This window comes from Limanda limanda, chromosome 4 (genome assembly GCF_963576545.1).
Source record: "Limanda limanda chromosome 4, fLimLim1.1, whole genome shotgun sequence".
NCBI lineage: Eukaryota > Metazoa > Chordata > Actinopteri > Pleuronectiformes > Pleuronectidae > Limanda > Limanda limanda.
In genome coordinates this window covers 29,912,641-29,920,784 of record NC_083639.1, presented here as the reverse complement: position 1 = coordinate 29,920,784, position 8,144 = coordinate 29,912,641, and positions in this window count along the sequence as shown.

Sequence of the window (8,144 nt, the reverse complement as noted above, 5' to 3'; positions counted from 1 at the left end):
GATAATAAGCCCAGTATTACCTTAATTTTTGATCGGTTTTTGGTCTCCACCACGTCCTGAGGGAAAAATCTGGTTAGTTAGTAGTTCAAACTAAATATGAAAAAACTGACCGAGCTGACGTGTCGTCCAGTTATGATTGTTAATAAAGATGGACGACGCATGTCCACTTCCTCCTGCTGTATAAAAATGAGGTGAAAATATTCCGTGCTAGGGGACATGTGTGACCTACACAGCAGCCACCAGGGGGCCACTTAAATGTGGTTTCACTTTTGGGAAATTGTCATGTAATCTATTTTTTTGTACAGTTGTACGTCACGTCATGTTTTGTTACTTTGCGTTTATTAAGGTTACTTTGCGTCACATTTTTTCACATGTTTGTAAATGTCTCTTTTTAATGTTTGAAATAAATAAAAATAAATGTCAATAAAACTGTGAAGAACATATATGTGATTCACACGTGCAGAACAGGCGTCGTCTTGGTTGCTGACAGTCGTCTTTGCCAGCAGATGTATAAGAACCCAGAAGTGATGATGACCATGCAGACGGAGCCGATGATGACCAGCACCACAAACAGCTTCCTGTAGTGGCTGCGTGTCTGACTGGGCCGGGACACAGCGGCTGGTGGCACTGTAGCTCTGGATTCACACCTGAGGAGGCAAACACGCAGATTCAGTTCCGCAATGTAAAATAATTAAAGTTTCCTGCAGTTGACTTACAACTAATAAACCAGCTTTTAGCCTGGTGAACTTTTGCTAAATATTTTTAAACTATCGCTCTTTCAGATCAGCTTCCTGCTCATATACAGAAATGGAAACTAAAGAGCTACGTCCTTTATTTATGCAGAAAAATCACCTCCTGTGTAGCTCTGGGCTGATCCCCTCACCTTTCTCATGATTTTCGATACCCCACGAGGCGAGATCTCGTCTAGCTCCAGACCGAGGGCGATTCATAGTAATTTTGTGTTTCTTCCATTTCCGAAAAAGCGCACCAACATTTGTTTACTTCTCACCAAGCTGCTTGCCAATGGTCTTGTAGCCCATTCCAGCCTTGTGCAGGTCTAAGATCTTGTCCCTGGTGTCCTTAGACAGGTCTTTGGTCTTAACCCATGGTGATGAGGTTAGAATCTGAGTGATTCTGATGAAGGTGTATGAGTTTGTATACATGTACAAATAAACATGTACAAATACACATTTATAGCCTTATTTTTATAGAGCTTAAATAAAGTCAATGGATAAATAGGTTCAATATATTTTAATCAATATTTTTATAAAAGTACATAGAACAAGAGAAAATACTCTATCAATAATGAAAGGAGTCATAACTAAATATGTATATATACATTATGTTCTTAATTTCTTTGCAGTGTAACGATGCAAACTACAATTGTGATTTACTCAAACCTGCGTTTGAAAATAAAAAGAGGAACCTGAACTCATGTTACACGGGAAGTTGAAGATGTCGTCTTTTCTTAAACATGACAAATTATACTGAAACTGACTAAACTAAACTACTTAATCACAATAATCTAAATGAAAAGAACAAACATTTATTCCTGCAAACATAAGAAATCATCCACTATCCATGTCAAGGTTGAAGGGGCGAGAAATTACAAAACATCACATTTTCTCCACACTTTATTTCTCACAGTTAACTTATTACATTGACAACCAAAAGGTAGACACAACATGTGATACACATATAAACAGACGTACAAAAAAGATAGAAGAAATGAAAAGAAATGAAATACTTGCCATGAATGAATAAAAACTGAACAATATATCTTTTGAATAGCAGTAGATTCACACTAGGAAACTAACCAGCTTTTCTTTGTACAAAGGGTAATTTTGTTTTTATTTTTTCTTACAGCTGAATGCCCACTGACTGGCACTGCTACTAAATGCAAAACTGTTAGAGGCTTTCAGGTTCTGGAAAGAAAAGCACTTGTTAAAACAGATGTAAAGGATCTGTTCACTGTTAAGTGGATTTCTAGCAAGAAGGCGACATCATTTGTCTTTCAAACCGACTCCTTCAGCAAATGAAAGAAGCAGACGTTGTCTGTGTTTTTATATTGAGGCCGCAGTGCTGAAAGCTACATGCTCGTATAATCTGTCTTCAAGTGCGTCCTACTGGTCTCTTGTGCTGTCAGAAACAGATCAAATATACTGCACGTTTAAGAAACTCTAATCCTGAGTCCTGGCTCGGTCCTGAATGCTCCGTGGATCCTACTGAGCTGAAAAAATGCATTTAAATCAGCGTAGTTAATTGTGAAGCCATATACATTAGTTACATTGAGAAAAGTCTTAGAAAAAGAGCAAAAACACGGGCAACATCTGAATTAAATGAGATTTAAATGTGAACAGCATGGAGACGGACTTTGCCAGCAGATGTATAAGAACCCAGAAGTGATGATGACCATGCAGACGGAGCCGATGATGACCAGCAGCACAAACAGCTTCCTGTAGTGGCTGCGTGTCTGACTGGGCCGGGACACACAGCGGCTGGTGGCACTGTAGCTCTGGATTCCCACCTGAGGAGGCAAACACGCAGATTCAGTTCCTCAATGTAAAATAATGAAAGTTTCCTGCAGTTGACTTACTACTAATAAACCAGTTTGTAGCGCTGGGATATTTTGCCAAATATTTTTAAATTGCTCTTTCAGATCAGCTTCCTGCAAATATTTAGAAATGGAAACTAAAGAGCTTTGTCCTTTATTTATGCAGAAAAATCCCATTGAGAAGATTTAAGCTCTAACATCTTGTACATAAATCAACAGGTAGGTATCACAGCGTGTTTCCTACGAGCAGAAACCTTATAATCTAAATCTGTACATGTAAACTGTGCAGTTATTTTACCTGAGAGACACAACACAAGAGTTACAACACAATCTACAAACAGAATGTATTTGAAACTCAGTGAAAGAAACAACTGAAAGAAGAAGAAATTTGAAAAGAAGCAAAAAAGGAATATGAATACATGTACAACTGTAAGATGTACACACAGTATATCATGCAGGTAGATAAACTGTACATGCTGGTGTTGTGCAATAGGAGTAGACTTGACGTTGGCTAATTATTAATAATCATGAAATATGATTATTAAAATAATAAAAATTATCTATCAAAAATAATTAAATTATTAATTGAAGATGATCAGTAATCAAATAACAATAAAACCACTAATCAGAAAATAGGAATTATCAATTAGAAAGTACAAGCTATCAATTAACAATGATAAGGTTATCAACCAAGAATAATGAAAATAATTAGTCAAAAACAATAAAATTATCAATTTAAGAATACTACTATCTATATTAATAATTGAAAAAGGGGGGCACCACCCTGGTTACAGGGACCAACGGAATCAAGCTATAAATATCAGTCTCATATGATATTGGTTAAATTAATAATCTTAATAGTTAATATTAATAAACAGTGAAGGCTTCTAAGTTCGAGCACAGGCAATCATAATCCAGCTGTGTTCACACACTTATGCACAAATAATCACAGACTACAGATACTTTAATTACAAAAGTATTTATTAAAAAGGGGAAATAAAGTTATAATGTTATTCAATGATTCGTCATTTTAACAAGCTCCGACATTTCAAAGATAAACACAGCAGCAGCACTTATCACAATTCAGAAAATACATGTAAACCTGCGGTCTACCTATGTATGTCTGTCTGTGTGTGTGTGTGTCTGTGTCAAAGTGTCTCTCTGTGTGTATGTGTCTATGTGTGTGTGTGTGAAATAAAGTTAGTGTTATTTAATGATTCATCATCTTAACAAACTCCCATATTTCAAAGATCACAACAGCAGCAGCATTTATCACAATTTAGAAAACACATGTATTCATCTATGTGTATCTGTGTGTGTGTGCGTCTGTCTGTGTCTATCAAAGTGTGTGTGTGTGTGTGTGTCTATCAAAGTGTGTGTGTGTGTGTGTGTGTGTGTGTGTGTGTGTGTGTGTGAGAGAGAGAGAAAAAGAAGAGGGGCGTGGCGATGACGCAGTCACATAGTGACGACACATCCAAGATGGAGGCCGACAATGTTAGGCTTAAAACTACAAAACAAAATGGCGGGTTCGTTATGAATTTAGAGCCAGAATTGAGGGCGGGTCTAGAGATGAATAACCTCCAATGGCCGCCGGACCACGTGTGAGGCACAAAGGAGGAGGTGGAACAAAGGATTCTTTGTTCTGGTTTAGCTTTGGCTTCAAAATGGCGGCCAGATGCGTTCAGGCCCTTTAAATGTAGATTTAACTATGTTACATGAACTGTATTATAAATACAGATCGGAACGGGTGTATAGGTCGGTTTAGAAGGAGAGAGAGAGAGAGAAACATGCAAGGAGAGTTCAAAGAAGCTCTTAAAACACGCCAGAGATAGATTAACAGTGATTTAACCACTCAGCCCTCAAGCGGACGTTGTGGGCTAAGTTTCTGATCGGTAAACTCACTGCAGACTAACACAGACGTTAACAGCGTGGCTGGAGGCTTTCCTCGCGGCGCTCAGACACTAACACAAAACCCGGAAATGAACCGGAAGTAGCGGCTCGTAGTAGCCGGTTAAACAATGAGACTCAGCGGTCTCGCAACAAATACAATCAAATATTAAACAATATGCTACGTATCTGCCCAGATTATCAAGTCTCTTACTGTACAACCCTCGCGATGTGCCTGCGCGTCTGCGCGAATGTGTCGGGGGCCAGTGAATCACGTGGTCTCTCTCACGAGCGGAGCTCCGGGCTCGGCCGCTGGACCGGAAAAGGAAGCAAATTCTTCTTGCTGCCTTGACGGAATGAAACTTCGCCTTTCTTCTGTAACAGCGGAGAACGTGCTGGTTTACAGGAACGGAGTGAATTGTCTTTTACTCCTCAGCGGGATGAACGTCGCGCTTCTGCAGGGAACGGCTTTGTGGAAGCCGTTTGTGGATCGTGAAAAAAAAGAAAAAGTCTATGGAAGTGTCGGAGTCCGTCCAGCGGGGCACTTCCTGTTTCGGTCTTCAAGTTAAAACAGCAAAAAGTCCTATCAAGATAAAACTTCGACTAAAATATAAGAAGAAAATGAAACGACTTCAAATAAAATGATATTAAACAAACGTCTAATCGCCTCCTTAGTTACTGAGTCGTGTAGTTAGGCCCCTGGAGGGTCTGGAGACGACTTGAGCAGGGTGAAAAGAGACAGATTTTTGGGAGCACAGTTCTTTTGTAGCACCTGGGAGGTACCAGCCCCCCTGGAGGAGGGGTCAGGGGTCAGTGTTGCCTTCGGCCAATTGAAAGGTCAGAAGTCAAGTCTCAGGGAGTGGCTTACAGTGGGGTCCTTCACAGGACCCAGGAAGTGATCTGCTGCCACATGGAGATAAGGGCTCCATGCTGGATTTTTAAATGTAAGGGGTTTCCTGAGGTTGGTGTCACGGTTTACGACTCATTTTTGAAACTCAGATCACTGGGGCCTCAGTCCCAACACTGGAGTGAGAGTAAAGAGTGTGCAGGTGCAAGTGACTGTCTGAATCCCTGAGTTCATTTTCATTAGCAAAAAAACACAGAGAAATACATGTGTATATATAGAATGTACTTTTCATTGTATATTCCATATTCACAAATCACAATTAGTCTCATAGGGCTTTAACAAGGCGTGACGTCCTCTGCCCTTAACCCTCAACAAGAGTCAGGACAAACTACTAAAATAAACTGTGTGTGTGTGTATGTGCGTGCGTGCGTGTGTGTGTGGTGTGTGTGTGTGTGTGTGTATTTGTGTGTATGTGTGTGTGTGTGTGTATGTGTGTGTGTGTGTGTGTGTCTGTTTGTGTGTGTGTGTGTGTGTGTGTGTGTGTGTATGTGTGTGTGTGTGTGTGTGTGTGTGTGTGTGTGTGTGTGTAGATGTATGTGTGTGTGTGTCTGTTTGTGTGTGTGTGTGTACTGTGGCCAGATGCCACGTTCATCAGGAGCTGCTGGTGTGTGTGCTTGCTGAGGAAGATTACCCATGATCCCTCCGCTTGATCCCTTGAATGAGGAGCACCTTTTCATTCCAGGAACCTGGTCCTCAACCACTGCAGGATGAATATAGTTACTGGGGGCAGAGCATAGCCTGTATTGCCAGGAACCTGCCCATAGAACACCGACACGCAATAGTGCGTCTGGTGAACGACCTGATGCAATTTAACCCGCCCGACAATGTGTCGTATGCTGCAAATTACTATAATTTGTAAACATTTCAAGTACAGTGTATAGTTGTACTATTTTGCACTGTTTTTATATTACTTATTTTGCACCTTGGTTTTTATATCACTTCTTTGCACCGTGTTTGTTTGTAGTACTTCTGTTGCACCTTATTTTTTACACTTATTTTACACTTATTTGAAACTTGTGTGTTTATAGTACTTTGTTTGCTGTGTTATTATTTAGTTTTTTATTGTTGTTATATACATTTGTTAAAAATAAAACACTTAATTCAACAGTTGGGGATTTTCTTTGCATTTTTTAAATGGTTATCTACATGGCTAAATGTCAGCGTAAAAGGTCATCAGGTATGAAAGAATATGCTATTCGAGGCTTGAACAGGGCAATGACCAGGTCTATATGCATGCATATAACTTTTGCTTCTACCATCTTCTTGTGTCTGTAAACAAAAGGCAACTATCAGCTTGTAATAACTCTACCTCTGAGACGCACAAAGGGCAGGAACTATGTCTGCTGACTCTCTGTCAGACATGAACAGGGCAATGACCAGGTCTATATGCATGCAAATAACTTTTGCCCCACCATCTTCTTGTGTCTGTAAACAAAAGGCCACTATCAGCTTGTAATTACTCTACCTCTGAGACACACAAAAGGCAGGAATGTATGAGTGTAACTGAATAGAACATGGTTGCACCACCATCACAAATAAGAGACTACGTTCTGTATTTATATGCAACGTGCAATGCAATTCATTATTATGGTTTGTGACATACCTGGAAATGGACGCATGATGTTGTTGTGCAGGGGAAAGGCAGCATCAGCAACAATGACGTGGGGGGCATTGGTCCTGGTCCCGGGAAGAAGCACCGGTGGCGTGTGTGTGTGTGTGTGTATGTGTTTCTGTGTGTGTTTCTGTCTGTGTGTGTGTGTGTGTGTGTGTGTGCGCGTGTGTTTGTGTGCGTGTTTCCGTAGCGCCATAGCCATGCACACCTTTCAACACTTATGTTGAAACAACACACACCTATAATCCACTCATGCATACACACTCCACACTACGGACTTACTGACTTCCACATCCCATACTTTTATTATAAGTTGAGCACTTGGATTGGTTTGGTTTGATTAAATACTTATTTTGATTGGGAAACTGTTGTCTCCCGTCTTTTTTGTTGCGTAGCCTGGCGCCCCTAGGCCAGGTGCGTAACAGTGGGAAGAAGCACCGGTGGCGGCAAGTTCAACTTGTTTTCAGCCAGCTGTGACCCGAATGCGCTCTCCTTAAAAATGCCACCGTCGCTCTCCCGTCCATACCCTCCGACGTCCACCATCGTGAAGCGATACCTGGCATCGCATGTTGCCATCAGGACAATCGAGTGAGCACCTTTATAATTAAAAAAGTCACTCCCGGCATGAGGTGGCGCCTTGATGGTTACATGCTTCCCGTCGAGGCTGCCAACGCAGTTTGGGAAGTTCCACAGCCGCCAAAAGTCCGCTGCTATTGCTGTCCACTGGCTGGTTGAGGGACAGGGTAGGTGTTCTGGCTGGAGAGCTGTCCACAACGCCTTGCAGACCTCGGACACAATGCTGGATACCGTGGAGGATGCCAGTCTGTAGCTCCCCGCTACAGCCTGTTGGTTAGCACCAGATGCTAAAAGTCGTAGCGCCACAGCGAGTCTCTGGGCAGCATCGAACGGCATGCTGTGTGTGCCCTGGTGCCGTATGTGTGGTTCCACGCGACGAAGAAGGTCGTCAAATCTGGCTGCTGACATACGGAAATACACAAAGTGCATTTCTTCGTCAAGATCCCTCAGAGGACATACAAGAGACGCATATTCTCCCGTCCTCGGCCTCGATTGATTTAGTGGACGTACAGACCACCTCCGTCTCCGTCTCCCCATCTGTTGTTGCTCACGTCTTATTAAATAAGTCAATACAAGAATCTCCTCTTCCAAGTCAATGAGCGCCGGCT